Source organism: Cupressus sempervirens, chromosome 11 (genome assembly GCF_028749045.1).
Source record: "Cupressus sempervirens isolate cs-2001-9-10 chromosome 11, ASM2874904v1, whole genome shotgun sequence".
NCBI lineage: Eukaryota > Viridiplantae > Streptophyta > Pinopsida > Cupressales > Cupressaceae > Cupressus > Cupressus sempervirens.
In genome coordinates this window covers 543804753-543821898 of record NC_143128.1, presented here as the reverse complement: position 1 = coordinate 543821898, position 17146 = coordinate 543804753, and the positions used below count along the sequence as shown (strand labels likewise).

General features: G+C 36.2%; 1 pseudogene; it reads right to left on the bottom strand.

Moving 5' to 3' along the window:
- The window catches only part of LOC149530781 (putative receptor-like protein kinase At2g42960 pseudogene), a 51928-nt pseudogene extending 41308 nt beyond the window's left edge, over window positions 1–10620 (bottom strand).
- Between the last annotated feature and the right edge of the window lie 6526 nt (window positions 10621–17146).

Genomic DNA, 17146 nt, shown 5'->3' with positions numbered 1-17146 from the left:
ATTGTTTACATTGTTGTGAAATATGAATATAATAATGATGAGGAAGATAAAATGGTACTTATCTCTCATGTGAGAAAAAATGATACATGGATCATAGACAGTGGTTATTCACATCATATGACTAGTGACAAAATAAAGTTTGAATGTTTTGAAGACTATTATGGTGGTAGTGTGAGGTTTAGTAATAATGAACCTTGTTGCATAAAAGGAAGAGGAAGAATCTCACTAACAAAAGAACTTGTATGTGATAATGCCTATTGGGTTGAAGGACTAGAACACAATCTATTGAGTGTGGCACAGCTAATCAATATTGGATTCAAAGTGGAATTCATGCATGGAAAAGAAAGATTGCTAGATGATAAAGAAAATTTGATTAGATTAGACATACAGAAAAAAGGTAACTTGTTCTATCTTGAACTTGGTGAATGATTATGTTTTATTTCTAAAGTTGAAGAAAGTTGGTTATGGCACAGAAGGTTATGTCATGTGAACTTTGATAACTTGGTGAAAATAAGAAAATTCAGGAAAGTAAGAGGCATTCCTAGTATTAAGAAACCTCATGTTGGTCTATGTAAGAATTGTTAGATTGGTAAGATGGGAAAGACTAGCTTTAAGAGTAAGAGAAATCAGTCTAAAGAAGTTTTAGAAATTGTGCATATTGATTTGTGTGGACCTATTGGAATTGAGAGCTATACTGGAGAGAAGTTCTTCATTATTTTTGTTGATGATTACTCTAGAATGATGACTTTCATGTATCTGAGAGAGAATTTAGAAGCATTTGAGAAGTTCAAATGGTATTTGGCCAGAGTAGAGAAGGAAATAGAGAAACGACTGAAATCCATGAGGTCAGACAGAGGTGGTGAATTCATCTCCCATGAATTTAATAACTTTTGCATTGAAAGAGGAATCAAAAGATAGGTATTAGCACTTGGTAATCCTAAGCAGAATGGAATAGTTGAAAGGAGAAATAGATCTATCATGGACTATGCAAGAACTCTAATGATTGAAAAGAACATTGCTATCAAATACTGGAAGGAAGCTATCAACACTATAGTTCATACCTTGAACCGAGTACAACTGAAGGACTCATTCAAAACCCCCTATGAGTTATGGTATGGCTATAAACCCAATGTAAGTTACCTAAAAGTATTTGGAAGTAAATGTTACATTTTGAAAAAATCTAGAAAAGGAAAATTTGATGTGAAGGGTGATGAAGGTATATTTTTGGGATATTCTTGCAAGAGTAAAGCATATAGATGTTTGAATTTGTCTACTCACAAAGTCATAGAAAGTGCACATGTGAAAATTATGAGTTTGTAGAAAGGATTGAAGAAGAAAGCAAAAAGGAACCAAAACATTACAGGAGATTTATTTTCATTGAACCTGATACAGTGCCAGATACATCTGTCAATCAGGAATCTTCTACTCCCGAGTCTTCAGTCACTAAGTTGCAAGAAGTTCAAACCAAGTTGCAGGAACCCAAGTCACATTCAAATGCTACCAAGCCAATGCCTACCGAGTTTGAAGGAACTGAGTAGCAAACAGAGCAACCAGATCTTGAAGTTGAAATGCAAGAGGATGACAATGCAATTCAGTCAAAAGGCAAGGAACCTGTATTAGCCAAGTATGCCAAGAGACATCATGCACCAGATCAAATCATTGGAGACAAATCTAAAGGTACTATGAAAAGAAGTAAGCTAAAAGGTACTTGTTTACTTGCTGATTTTGAACCTAGAAATGTCAAAGATGCATTAGAAAATGAAAATTGGATTGAGGCTATGAATGAAGAGATAAAGCAAATAGAGAAGAACAAAACATGGACTCTTGTACCTAGGCCTAAAGATAAGAATGTGATTGGAACTAAGTGGATATTCATAAATAAGTTGAATGAAGATGTTAAGGTACCAAGAAACAAAGCTAGACTAATATGTAAAGGCTACTCTCAAGAAGAAGGAATAGACTATGGAGAGACTTTTGCTCTTGTTACAAGATTGGAAGGTGTCAAGACCCTACTTGCATATGATGCATACAAAGGATTTAAGGTATATCAGACGGATATCAAATCAGCATTTCTCAATGGTATACTAGATGATGAATTCTACATTAAGCAACCTAAAGGTTTTGTTGATCCAAACAAGAAGGACATGGTCTGCAAATTACACAAAGCATTGTATGGTCTGGAACAAGCCCCTAGAGCATGGTGTGAAAGATTGCATAACTATCTTATTCAGATTGGTTTTCAGAGAACTAATGATAAAAATAGCTTGTATATCAAGGAAGGACCAGATAACAAGATTTTTTTGGTAGAAATATTTATGGATGACACTTTGTTTATAGGAAATGATGATCTATGCAAAGAATTTTCAGAGAAAATGAACAAGGAATTTGAGATGTCAACATTTGGTGAGATTAAATTCTTTGTTGGTCTTCAAATTTAGTAGAGTAAGAATGGTATCTACATCACTCAATCTAAATACATCAAGGAGATACTCAAAAGGTTTGGTATGGAAGACTGTAAACCAGTTGGGACTCCCATGTGTATTGGACTAAAGCTTACCAAGGATGATGAATCAAAAGAGGTAGATCAAACATTATATAGATTAATGATTGGAAAGTTGCAGTATGTAATTCATACAAGGCTAGATATTGCTCTTGCAGTTGGTAATGTGGCAAGATTTTTAACAAAACCAAGAGAAAATCACATGATGGCAATCAAAGGAATCATTAGATACTTGAAAGGCACTAAAGATTATGGATTATGGTATAAATTTGGAGGTAATCTGGACTTGAAAGTGTTTACTAATGCTGATTGGGTAGGAAACATTGATGACAGAAAGAGTACAAGTGGAGGAGCATTCTTTCTTCGAAAGAGGTTGGTTTCTTGGACAAGCAAAAAACAAAATTGCACATCCCAATCCACAACAGAATCAGAGTATGTTGCAACAGTAGTAAACTGTTCTAATATTATTTGGTTTAAAATAGTTGTTGGAAGGCATGAAATTTGAAATAAAAGAACCAATTCTTATGTTTTGTGACAATACAAGTGCAATTAACATATTGAAGAATCCATTAATGCATTCCATAACCAAGCACATTGCAATAAAATATCATTTTGTTAGAGAATTGGTGCAGGATAAGGAGATCAGATTAGAATATGTCCATACAAAAGAACAAATTGCTGACATATTCACCAAGCCATTACCTAAGGATGCATTCTTGTATCTAAGAGGTAAGTTAGGGGTCATTCCCCTATCTGAAGCTCACTAAAATGAAGTTTTAGTGATGCATCAATAGGTACCAAGTTGAAGATCTATTAGTTGATGCATCATAGTTATGGAAACATTGCATATGAATTAGTACTCAAGGTACATTGTTACTCATTTGGTATGTGTTGTCTTTGGCATGTGTTGTCAAAGAGGGAGAGTATATTGTCATATCTTTTTGAAATTTGAAACTATTTATTGAAAAATTTACTATTATATAATTCCTTCATAGAGGGGGATTACTATACTTGAGAAGTTTGTGGCATAAAATCTAAGAGTGAGAAATATTCTGTCAGGAAAAGACTTGTTCTTAAATTTCATCTGCTATGACATGTTGTGTTTCCATCAATGCAAAAGAGTAAGATTGTTGGATACAATTGATCAATTGTGTGTTGTCTTTGATGTTACACAAATGTCATATCAGTTATCAGACAAAGTCTACCAAGCTCACTCGGACATCGAAGGATTTTGTGGCAGAAGTCAATGGTAACTGAGCTCACAAGGTTATCGAAGGAAAGTCAGTATTTACTGAGTTCACTCGATCTCCAAAGCATTTTGCAAAATTCACAGTGTTTACCAAGTTTCAGTTGGTTAACACTAAAAATTATTTCTGGAGCAGTGTTTACCAAGTAGAGTCAACCAATGAAGGATTTCATTATTTTGGAAAATAAAGTTTAATTGTTTCATGTAATAATTGTAGCTGACTGATGTAATAATTATTGGTAATTGTAACTTGTAAATGAGCTGACTTGACAATTTGTAAGGTATAAATAAAAGGTCAAGTTGTGAATTCTAAATTGTAATGAATAGTGAGCATGCAAGTGAGTTGATTGTGTGAAGAGGAAAGCGAATTTTGAAGAAGGATCAAATAACCTTGAGGAGCAGCAAAGGTTTATTCGATTAGAGAGGATCTAGTGAAGCAGAATAGAGATTTGTATCAAAAAAGTTTAGTTGCATCTCATTCAGGTCATCTCATTGTTACTTTCTCACAATTGTAGTAGTGATTTCTAAATCTCCTAATAGAGTTGGTTTAACAGCCATTTTGTAAATCCTCTAACAAGGTGGACAGTTCTATTGTTTGTTCTAAAGTCTTCTAGCAAGGCCACTCCTAGTAGGGTGATTAAATCCTCTAACAAGGTCACACCTAATAGTGTGTTTTGTAAGCTTTAACAGGGTTGGCTCCTAATAGGGATCACTTTAGAAGAGTGAAAATCAGTAGCTAGTTACTTGGTGGTTTTTCCCATATTAGGTTTCCACGTTAAATCTAGTGTCTCTTGTGTTCATGTTATTTCCTTTTGCATGCATGTTAATAATTGTGAATGCTTAAATATTAGTAATATGTTAACATACAATACATCTACCAAGTTACAACATTTTTATGTGTGGTGACCGAGTGACAACAGTAACTAGTTTTTAAGACATCTAAGGGATTTGTGGATTTGTTTTTGTGGTAACTGATTCACCCCCCCTCTCAGTTACTCCATGTATATTTCCAACATGTTGTGCCTCCGCTTATTGCACTGATCTCCAAACAATGATGTGATCCCATGCCCATACTAGGAATAGTATTACTCCTTGTCTCATAGTCCTCCTAGTCTAATATGCACACATGTAGATTGTAGTATTATTGTCTTAAGATACTGTACCCCCAACAATACACTATACCTTTCTTACCCTCTTACTTCCTTCTCAATACTCTTACCCATAAGGTCAAAAAACCATTTCTTTAATGATCGGGTATCATGCACTCTCCAATCAACCCTTCCATATATAGTGTCATCCTTGGTAACCTAACATCTATTTCCTCTCTCTATGACAACCATTATCATGTCACAAATAAGTAATCCATCTCTCATTTAAATCATGTCTCCATGTACATGTTCACACACTCTAGCCAATAATTCAACATCGATCCCCTAATTAAAACTCATTGTATCCTATGTACATCATCTAGTAGCATGATTGTAGCCTTCTTAGTTGTCAAGCAGAATCTTGATGTGTGTATTTTCACCACTCTATCATTTAGTCATGAATGTGTTATGCACTCATAGTTGTGGTCACTCATGCACATGCTCCAATCCAAATAGTGTGACATGTCCCCACTCTTCTATTGTAAATTTATCTTATATCTCCATGGTTTTTTACCAGCTCCCTCTTTGATTCAAAGGGTTTATCCTTGGCATGTAGTCATTTATCTTAGTTAGAGTTTTCCTTAAACCTAATTTGGGGCAACACTCCTTTCGCTAGTGTGGTTTATCTTCTCGTCCCTTTTTCCTCTAGACTTGTTGGCTCCCTACTTCTATTTATGGCCCATGATACCCCTAGTTTTTAGTGTACCCTTTAGCTTCCTTGCTATTTTATTGGCTCCCATTAGTGGCACTTGTAGAGCCTCATGCAACCCTATAGTGCCACACAACTCCCAAAGCCCTGTGGCACTGCTTGCAGTTGCATGGACTGTACAATCCCTATGGAGTTTCTTGTTGTTTGGAATCACAAATCACCTTACGTGCATATCTTCCAAAGACCTTTCCTACCTATACCAATACTTAAAACTAACCCTAAATGCATAAAAAAGATTAAATAATTAGAATTAAGTGCATAATAGTATTAACAAGGTGGGTTCTCAAACTTATTGGCTTTCCTATATCCACTGGCCTCCAATAGACTCTAACTTGCTCCTTCAAATGCCTTATGTCTTATGCATTTTCCCTCTCCTCTTAGTTTCCTTATTATTACTCCTTGTAGTGGAAATGCACCCCTTTGATCTCCTTTGGGCCTGTTGATTTGTTGTTGTTCCCTTTTTGTCCCAACCCCCAATTTTTTTTCTAGGACTCCATTTTTCATCTCAAACCTTGGTTTTCTATCTCAGTCCTTGGCTTTTTATCTCGATCCCTATTTGTTTTACCTAGATCCTATCTTTTACCCCAATCCCCTTTGAACCTCCTTATAAGTTGTGGGTCCCTTTTTGTCCTGGTTCCTAATTTTTTTTGTCTTAGTCCCCATTTTTCATTCCTAACCCCAGTTCCTATCCTATTTCCCATTCCATGCCTTGGCTTGTATCTCATTTTGTCCATGAATCCACAAACATGAAAATTGCTACTTTCTCCCCTTTTTTCTCTCCCCACACTTACTTTTCAAGAAAAATGTCAAAAAAAAACCCCCAATTTTCTCGAGGTTACACATCTTCTTGTCTTCGCTTACACGCGACTCCTAAGGAATCTTATTTTCTTCTTCTTTAACATGATGCCAATTTTGACACTACACCAAAGAGGGAAAAATTTACATACCTAACAATATCCTTTGCACTCTAATATTAATTTAATTAACACTTTCCCTTAACACTATAGTTAGTTTTGAAATTTACTATATTTGTTATATTTTATTATTTATTTAATTAAATTTATGCTAATTTTAAATAAATCCATTTCCCTTGTGTATTTATATTTAATTTGAACACCATCCCCTTAATATATTAAATGATTTAATATATGATTACTCAATAACCCCTTTTTAAAGAGGTCTTATTTATTTAGTCCATCTAGTTAGCTTGAAATTCCTCTAAGCCCATTTAAATGAAATCATTGTATTTTCCCTTAAACCAATCTTCCACCTAATCCCCTTCTTAATCTTGGTTAAAGTGAAATTAATCTCATGTTACCTCTAATCATGTGCTCAATCACCTTTTTCAAGGTGACCACCTTACCATCTCTTTTCTCCTCTAATCATTTTGAATTTCTCTCTTTGAAGTGGAATTTGACTTTTGCATATTTTGTCTCATAACCCTAGCCACTCATTCCTTCTGTATCTTCATCCTATCCACTTCTCTTTTGCATCTTAATCTTGGTCATTCATTCTTTTGCCTCTTAATCTCCTTTATCCAAGCCTCTTAAATTTCTATAAAATGAAGTCTCTCTTTCATTTGTAGGCTAATAACCATTATCTTTCATTAGAGCACCTAGAGAACTTGAGCACATAGCACTCTTAGAATTTTAATTCTATAGTTGTTGCTTTTGAATCATAGCATATATTTCAATTCTTAAATGGTACATTAGAATTGATTTCATGGTTTAGTAGAATTTTCTAACTTCATTCTTATCTGACATACACTTGAATCTATCTTGTTAGTTTCTTGCACTTGCATTCTTTAGAATAGATTTTGCATTTTCATTCATCCTTTTATGAAGATTTGAATAAAGTTATTCATGCTTGTTCTCAAAACCTTCACTTGTTCATCTTAATTTGTATTTTAATTTGTATTTACAAACAATCAATTAGTGGGATTCATAGTATTTTGTTGGGAGAACACACCAATAAAATCTCTAAGATAAAATCAAACAAGATTTATTGGGTGTGCTTGTTTTATCTCATCAAAGGTTGTAGTGAGAGTTTCTTCTACATTGTGTGTTCATTTGGAAAATTTGTAGTTCAGGTTAGATATTTATTTTCCCAAACTTGTATTTTTTTGTCTTACAATATACACATAATATTTTTAGCACATACAACCTTTCTTGATATTAAACACCTTCAATTACAACTTCAATCAAAAGAGGTTTTTCTATTTTCCCTTTATTTTTTCATTCATTTAAGAGAATATTCAATTTTCATTTCTATTGACATTTTACTGAGAGTTGTTATTAATTAAGATTTAGTAATTTTAGTATGCCTTCCAAGTACCTTGGTCAAAATTTAGATAAATACCTACAACAATTTTGTGGGGATGATTAAGAGTTTGTCAAATCTTTTTTTTTTTGCTCTCTTTGGTCATTGAATTCTTTCTTGAATATAGCTTTTTTCCATCACGAGGTATCATTTTCATGAATATAAATATTGTTTTCTTGCAAAAAAAAATCTCAACCATTAGCTCCCATTATGGCTTTTTGTTCTATTTTCACGCTCTCATTTAATGTACATTTTTCCTATATATTTTTTGAAATACAATGCTATTCTTCAGATCAACGTGACTCATGGCATTCTTTGTATTGAGTTGAGGAGAATACTGTAATTTGGATTTAAACAAACACATGTATTTGTGTCACTATTGGTGTTTGTGTTGGCACCAAAATGAACACCACTTGGAGGACTAGGCACAATATTAGGCACTATATTAAAGTACCCATTTGTAGGCGCAAAACTAGTTGCTAAATTTTCACTGTGTCAGTGCAAGGTTAATAAATTGGTATTGATTAAATATTGTGATTAAGAGAGGTAGTGATAGCTATTCAAGACCTTTGGGCTCACATTCTTAGATGCTTAAATTGGAGTTAAAGAAAATGGTTGAGAGCTTGTTATGAACTGAATTTGATAATCCATATTAATATATCAATCAATAACAAACAAACAAAAAAGTAACATTGGCAGACAAGAAAAATATTACAACACACTATCATGTGCTACTTTAGATGATATGACATAGCTCAGTTTGTGGGATGACAAGAGAAAATTTACACCATGCCATCGTGTGAGACCTTTAACCTCTTAACCAAAAAAATATGCTCGAGCATTTATAGATAGGTTAAGTTATCATTTCCTCAAGAGACTAAATTTAAGTTAAGGAAAATGGTTGCAAACTTGCAATGAAATGAATTGATAACCTAAGTTGGGTAAGTTCCAAGCTCATGACCTTTATAACAGATTACTCAAAACTACTTGACAATATATTAAAGAAAGAAGTGATAGTAGGAAGAATCAGAGAAGAGATGTGATGGCTGATAGAATGTTGCAGTTTCTAATAAAAAATTATTCCCTCATCAAAAATTCATTCCCTATGGCTCGTATCTCAATGTTTCAAGTATCGTATTTAACTTTCTATACCTAAAGGATAGGACCATAATGAAAGTTGTTCCAACTATTGGGATAGGTGTGAAACTAGGCATAATTGTTGCTTCATTTTTCTAGTTTGAAAATGTGACCAACAACTTATATATAGGAATGAAAAAATACAAAATGAGTTATGTGTGTTGTCCTAACCTGAGTTTTCATGATTGGAAGGGAGTGTTTCTTTGTTTGAGTGCTAAAGATGGGACTTTCTGAGACTATAAAGAAATTTAATTGTAATCAAGCCATATTGTAGGAGATATACAAGGATTATGGTGGTGAACCAATTGTATTACATATTTTAATTGTAGAGATATAAAAATTACTTTTGATAATTATATAGATAGTGGAAGCTATAGAATATGTTGAATACTTTATCCATGGCTTGTAAATGCGTTTGATTTTTCCTATTATTGCTTTGGTTCCATTTTCTAGGATGGAAAAAAAAATTGGGTTTAGACACAAAGATGGGAGTTTAGAATCATTTATTTTTCCCTATCTTGTATTTTTAAAGCCATCTACCTAAGCAAAGATGGTGAGAATTTTTATTATTGGCATTTTGTACCTAAAAAAGAACCCATGGGAGATAATAACATGGATGAGAAGCCTAGTTGCATTATACACCTTATGATAGTAAGAACTTTGTAGCCTCCTCTATATCTAGTCAAGGACACAAAAAGAGGTAAAAACCTTCATTTCGAGAATATTTTCTATCATCAACTAGTGGCATAAGTTGGTAATTGAAATATAAAAGTGATACTGTAGTCCATAGCTTGTTGCATTCCCTGTGCCTATCAAAGGAATATCAAGGCATATCTAATGGATTCTAAAAATTCTTTGCATAGGAACAAGTAGAATAGTTTATATAATAGATCTTTTTGAATAAATAGAAATGATAGTAAGATAAATTTTCTACAAGTCAAATTGTGATATTGCTATAAGGATTCAACTGTGTAATGTTGAGTCAAAATCATTGACTCATGTTTCATGAGTAATGGTTTTTTATTTTATGGTGATTGATCAGGGAGGTATTGTACTATTGTGGTATCCACAACACACGCCCCACTCCTCACTAGGAATGGGGACCCCCTACTTTCTTCTGACTCCCAGACTCATAGTTCGAGAATCGGAAGAAGGAGAATGTCTCGATTAAATCAGTTAGAGTGGAAAAAGTTCAAAAAAAAATATTTTAAAAAAAAAAAATTTGAAAAAATAAAATTAAAAAATTAAAATTAAAAAAAAAAACTCGCGCGCGCATGCGAAGAAAAGAGGGGAGGGAAGTTATAAAATGCCCCCTCCCACCTTCTGTTTTTTATTTTTCAATGTTGACGAGGTAGAGCTGAGGAGGGAAAGGTATGGAAACCTTCCCCCCTCCACCTTGCATGCAGGCTTAGCGCTCATGCACATGCGACCAAAAGAGGAAGCGCGTGGCGCGGCACTGCGCACGTCCTTAAGGACTCACGTGCGCCGCATCGCCGCGATGCCCTTCTAGGCCGTGCGGCGCCCGTTGTTGGCACGCCCTTTTTGGATGCGCGCTGGCCATGGATGCCACGCCCTTTTTGAGTGTGCGGCGGCGCGACGCACGCGCGCTCCTTCAAGGTCGTGTGGCGGTGTGTTGCGCACACGCGCCTTCAAGGCTGCACACGGCCGCCGCGGATGCCACACCCTCTTGGGTGCGCGCGCGCCTTCAAGGTCGCACGTGGCCGCCACAGCGCACACCTTCTGGGAAACGCACGCGCGGCCACCGTCGCGTTTTCAAACCCCAACTTTTTTTTTTTTAAATAAAAATAAAATTTGTTTTTTTTTTCTTTTTTTTTTTATAATTTTTTTTTTTGATCTCTGAAATAAATAAATAAAATAAAATAAAAATTAAAAAATAAAAAATAAAAGGAAGTAAAATAAATAAAGAATATCATTTTTAAAATTTTTTATTTTTTTTTTAATGTTTTATATGTATCCAGTGATTAATCATTTTTTTTTCCTTTGTGATGTACAGGTAATATAATCAAATGGCATCTACATCCGGATCAATAGCAAAGCCAGTTGTGTACAAGTTCCAAGGCGTAAACCCTAAGTCACGATTGCACAATGAACACTCTGAGATCAAAGACACAGAACTTGGACACACGAACTTGGGAGAATTTTTGAGGGTTTGTAACAACCCAACTGAAAGATCTTCTTTGAGATCCGCCTTAATCCAGTCTAGATTGGTAAATGCAGCATCACATCCTGGGACCGTTCAGTCAGCCGAATTGATTTTGACCTTATCTCAACATTTTGTTCCCAAGGAAAGGGTGGTAAAGAGTGTCACTGGGGAAGTGGTCTTAGATCTACCACCTGATAATATCGAGAGAGTTTTTCACTTACCTAGAGCTGATCAATTTATCAGACTTTCATATGAAGCAGCTGAGAGGTGGCATAAGGATCATCACCAGGAGGCCATGGACATCATATATTCCTCGTACTTCATTGAGAAGCCATCTCGGGGAAAGACAATCACCAAAGTAGATATGGCGTGAGGATACATGAAGGATGACATTGGATATTCAATCATTCTTCTGAGAAAAGTTATGGGATTGCCTACAGCACGTCATCTCGCTTCATTCATGGTTAACTTCATTGAAACTATCAGACACGCAAAAATGCCACTGGATTAGGCCACCACACTTAGTGAGAACATGTGTGATCAGTTGCGGATAGTAAAGGACAAGAAGAAGTTTTATATGACTTCTTATGTGGTATATCTACTTGCAGCAAGAGCCACTGACTATCTCAGATTGTACAAAAAGGGCAGTATGCAGGACCCTAATGCATGGTCTTATATAGTTTATCCTCAGCTAGTTAAGAAGAAGCTCTCGCCACAAAGCAAAGAGTACAGGATTGTGAATGATGCCTTTATCTTTGCCATCATTCGATTCATCGAAGGCGATTATGGAAAGAGATTGTCTAATGAGGCCAAGGCACAGATCACAGCTCTCAGTGCATATTTTATCCAGTTCTAGACATTCACATACATTCGGGTTGGTGGTGCATCTATTCATCCAAAGAAGCTCCAAGGTACCCAAGTGACAAGTTGTTTCTAATGGAAATTTCTTGGCAGATTGAGTCAGCATATGAGAGGATCAAGAAACAACGAAGACCTTGTTGGGATTGGCCATTTGTATTAGAAGCATACCAGGTAAAGAGAAAGTAGGATATCCTATCTTTCGAGTGGGAATGGGAGAACAAGCCCCTCAAAGAATATATCTCTCCTTGGCCATTCTTCGACAATGTTGATAGAGTGGAAAATATGCCAGGAAAAGAGTTCTACCACGAGGACGCCATTGACGATCATTGGATGAATGCCACAAATGACTATGATGTATGTATTAGGGACTATTGTAGAATGACTTTATATTTAGCAGAGAAGGCTCTCCATTTGACCATCCTGGATGAGATAAGGCTACAAGATTTGCAAGAGCTACTGGAACCCTTATTCAATACAGATAAGGTTGGTGAGAGGCCCATCCTGAATGCAAAAGTTGATAGGGAGGAAGGAGATGATATTAATCACCGAGCAAGACATGTCATTAGAATGACAAAGAGTTGGATCAAGAAACCCTTTCCACTTGATCCGATTTCGGACACAGTGATATTCCATGCACATGCTCACCCAGAAAGGGTAAAGGGGAGGAAGGTCACAATTCCTATCTTTGCGCTCTAGTCTCCTATCAGGCCAAAAATGGTCTACCAGCTTGATCGTCTAGTGGGATATTACCATCCTTCAGAGAAGAAGAAAGAAAAGAGGAAGAGAGCCTCTCCTCAAAGGATCCAGAGAGAGCATGTTGAAGAACAGGCCCAAGTGTAGCAACATGAATCTACTTCCCAAGACCCCCGAGACCCTACAATTTCTCATATCCAGATTGATTTTTCATTACCTCTTGTTTTGTCAAGCCAACAAGAAGAAGGAGAGATTCCAGAGACATCCATTCATCCGATGCATGAAGAACCCGCTTCTCCTATGGTTCCACAGAAGCAAAGGAGGGTTAAAGTTAGAATGAACAAGAGGCAGAGAGTTCGTAAAAGATTAGTTCCTAATCCATCTATTCCTGAAACCATTCCCGAGGAAGAATCAGATGAGGATGAAACAAAATCAGATGAGGAGGAAGAACAAGTGCCTTTACAAGGGAGAACTCAATTTTCCAAAGCCACAGAATTGGAAAGAAAGAAGAATGTCACAAATATCGCACCACCCACCCAAGCTGAAACGGTAGAGCTCTCTTCTTTGGAAGATGAAGTACAACGATGGGTGAATGAGCAAAGAGAGCTAGGTGATGATATTATCTCCATTCCAGATTTTGATTTCATGCCAGTGGGTACAGAATTGGTTGGAGATAAGATTAGAGATACTCCTACAGGTGAATCTCAACAGCAAGATTGGATGCAGATGCCACCTGAGACACAAGGTCCTCATCCAACGCCTCCATCTTCACCTCGAGCTATGATGGTAGATAAGGTTTTAGTGACACCTCCACCTTTGAGTTCAGAGGAACATGTTCAGAAAGGATCATCATTACAAGGAGAACCACAACCAAGGACTACTAATGAGCCACCAAAAGAGGCATAGGTAATGGAATGTATACAACAGCCTTCCCAGGAAGTTGAGGATCTAACTACGGGATCTACAGAAACTGAGACTACAGAAGAAGAACTCTCTCAATAGGAAACTCCAAGCAAAAGTGACAGAGGGAAGGAGGTAGTTGAACACATCCCTTCATCATCTAGAGCCAAGGTTAAAGAAAGACATATCCCGAGATGGTTCTGGAAGGAAATAATGAGAAGTGCTAAGCATCAATTCCTTGCTTCAGAGGATGATATTTGTGACATTGTAGAGATTTTGAACAAGCTTGACTCTCCATTACAGGATGCAACACCATTTGCATTCATTACCACTACTCGGAATCAAGACTTATTTGCACAAGTGGCTCATCCCCCGAAAGGTACAGATGAAGAAGTTGTTAGCCTTCAAGACTATGAAGTAAAGGATATCATGTTAGGGAAACCTACATGGGATACTTCTCGACAAATGATGACTATGGGAGTCAAAGAGGTTCTTAACCAGATGGAACGTGATGAGATTGAAATCAGAGCACTTCGAAGGCAAGTTGAGATCTTGAAAGGATATCTAGCTAAAGTTATTAGTCCTCTTGATTCTGAATGCCCCGAGGAGACTTTGACTACCATTCTTAAAGAAGGGGAAGGTGTACAACTCAATCCATTTCTAAGAGCTTGTCAAGATTGGCGAGACAACCTTGAGGATAGGGGTATCACTATAATTATAGGAAGTCTGAAATTATTGCATGCTACACAAGACAATGTTGATAAGATCATGGCAATTTTGAGGCAGGACTTCAGCATTATGGATGAGGTACGGGTTTGGAGCAAGGATTTGCAAATTCTACAAGCCATAAAAGGACAAAGGTATCGCATTCTGATTGATGTATGTATTGGCGAAGAGCTAGACATGATAGATGATTTGATAGAAAAGATTGCAGAGGGAAATAAAGTGATGGAAACATTACATGATGAGATACATAGGCTCAAGGACCAATCTCGAGAGCAAATTTTGGAAGCAGAAAAGTTATATTGTGATGCATGCTTGGATATTTTTGAAGATGAAGAACGAGAGAAGCTTTTACCAATTGAGGTAGTTGTAGAAAACTTTAGAAATACTTTAGAGGAAGCATCCAGTGATGAAGACATCAGACAAGCCTTCAGGACAGAAGAAGCATTGTTAGAGTTGGATACCAAACTTGGGGATTTTGCAAAAACTCAAATTGAGGTGGACAACTATAGACAGAAGGTCAAAGATAAGTATGAGGCTTTGGATCTTCCCGATGCTGCTAAGATTACTAAGATTATAGAGAAATTCAAGGGCAAATATCCAAACATATCTTTAGGATGAAGATGAACAAAACCCAGATGCCAGAATTTCAATTTTGACACTTAGAAAAATTTTGAGATTTTTTACTCAGTTGAGGTCCACAACTCCGCATTTTCATGTAGCTACGCAATTCAGAGGTGTGCCGACAGTTGACTACCAGTTTCAAAAATAGCACTTTCCATGCATTGGAAACGCATTTTGATGGCAAGTTAACTCCGACACACATCAAGTGAAGGGCCAGCTTCTATTTTTGGTGTCTCCATGCACTTCTACTTTGACTGATGGCTTCCTCCTACTTTCTCTCTCATGCTTTCATTGTTTTTGACATGTAAAGGGCTCATGCATCCAATTAACAAATAAAATATGGATGGAGTCCCTCTAAGCACCAATTAGATTACCAGTTTGTATATATTTAGTTTGTTTTAATGTTTTAAAAGCATTTTTATTGCATCAAAATATCTCTCACTCTCAACACAAATTGAGGAGACAATTTCTTATAAATACCCCATTGTAAAACGTAACAAAGGCCGTCGTTATTATGCAATAAAATTATGCTTTTGGTGCTAGCATTCGGAGTGTAGTTATTCTTGCCTGAATGTGTCATTGTTTTGTGGATTTATTCATGAGATTTTGATTGAGCCAAAGGTTTATTGTGTTGTTTTTGGTTGTGCGATCTTTTAGTTCTAGTGTTTGCTACAAATATATGAATTCCGTTGACGTAACGAGCTTGAGAAGAGATCACCCGATTGTGTCTACATAGCTTTTTGTCTCGCATGAGCGCACTTTCCGTGGCCTTGCAATTTGATGAAGAGTGAAACATCATTCGATTTGTTATAGATTCTCACTGACGATTGCATCAGTGGATTCTAGGAAGTGTTGCTCCTGTTTTCATTGGTTTCCTACTGATTTCTTCAAAGGTTTAACTTGCAGCATGTTGTGTTCTGTAGCTTATGTCCGTTTAGGAATTTCACTTTCAAGTTGTTTGATTTCATGTTATTTTCTTTCAATTTCATTATTTGCTTTGCTAACCGCCCCCTATTAAAATTGGACCTCATAGTAGTTGCATTGTTAGAGTTGCATTCATTGAAAAACAGAAAATACAAAATATTGTTCTCTTGGTATGATATTTTGAGACAGCGAACAGATTTTACTTGATTCCAAGGTAAAAGATTTTTTGGAACCAGCAAAGGCCTCCTCGTGAACATTCACATTTATCTTCTACTAGGCAGATTTTGGTACGTCGCAAGACAAACACTGAAACTTGGAGTGGATCCTTAAAAAGATTTGCTTTTCAAGAGAGGAATTACACTATGGATTTCTGCCATTGACCTCGTGTAAAACGAACGCCCAACATGTACATACTCCATAATTCCTTTGTGGGGTTCAGGGGTGGGTTGATAACCCCCAACACAATTGTGGCTAATAGGCCATGGTTGTCGGGGGTTCAGGGGCATAGCCCTCGAGAAATTCTTTTTGGGGATATTTTATCAGCATTTTTTTGGGCTGAAATGTTGTAACCAATTTTAATCCTAAAGAAGAAAAAATACTTGCATAAAGTGTCTTAGGGTTAGGGATTTCATAGTTTGTGATGTGATAATTGCTTCTTGCAATGATATTGAGTTGTAAGGAATTACAAATTGTAATTAGGTTGTAATCAATGGATAATAATAATATTGGACTTGTTGTTTAGTGGACGTAGCCCATGGGTTGGGTGAATCACATTAAATTTTGGTGTCTTGTGTTCTCCTTTGTGCGATTTTTTATTTTCTAACATTGGTTATATTTGCATATAATTTTTATTTATGTCTATGCTTGATCCTAACAAGTGGTATTAGAGCCAGGTTGTTATTTTCAATTATCCTCTGTAAGAAAGTCTCACGATTGAGTGAGAGTCTCATGGTTGAGTGGGAGCGATGGTAGATGAGGGTAAGCTGAAGGCTGAGAATTTTAATGGCAAGAACTTTTAGCTATGAAAAATGCAAATGGAAGACTATCTTTATCAGAAGGATTTATGGAAGCTATTGGAAGGAAAAACCAAGAAATAGGGAACTATGACAAATGAGGATTGGGAGATTTTAGAAAGAAAGAAACTTGAAAGAATTTGATTATACCTAGCACCATCGGTGACATTTACCATTACAAAAGT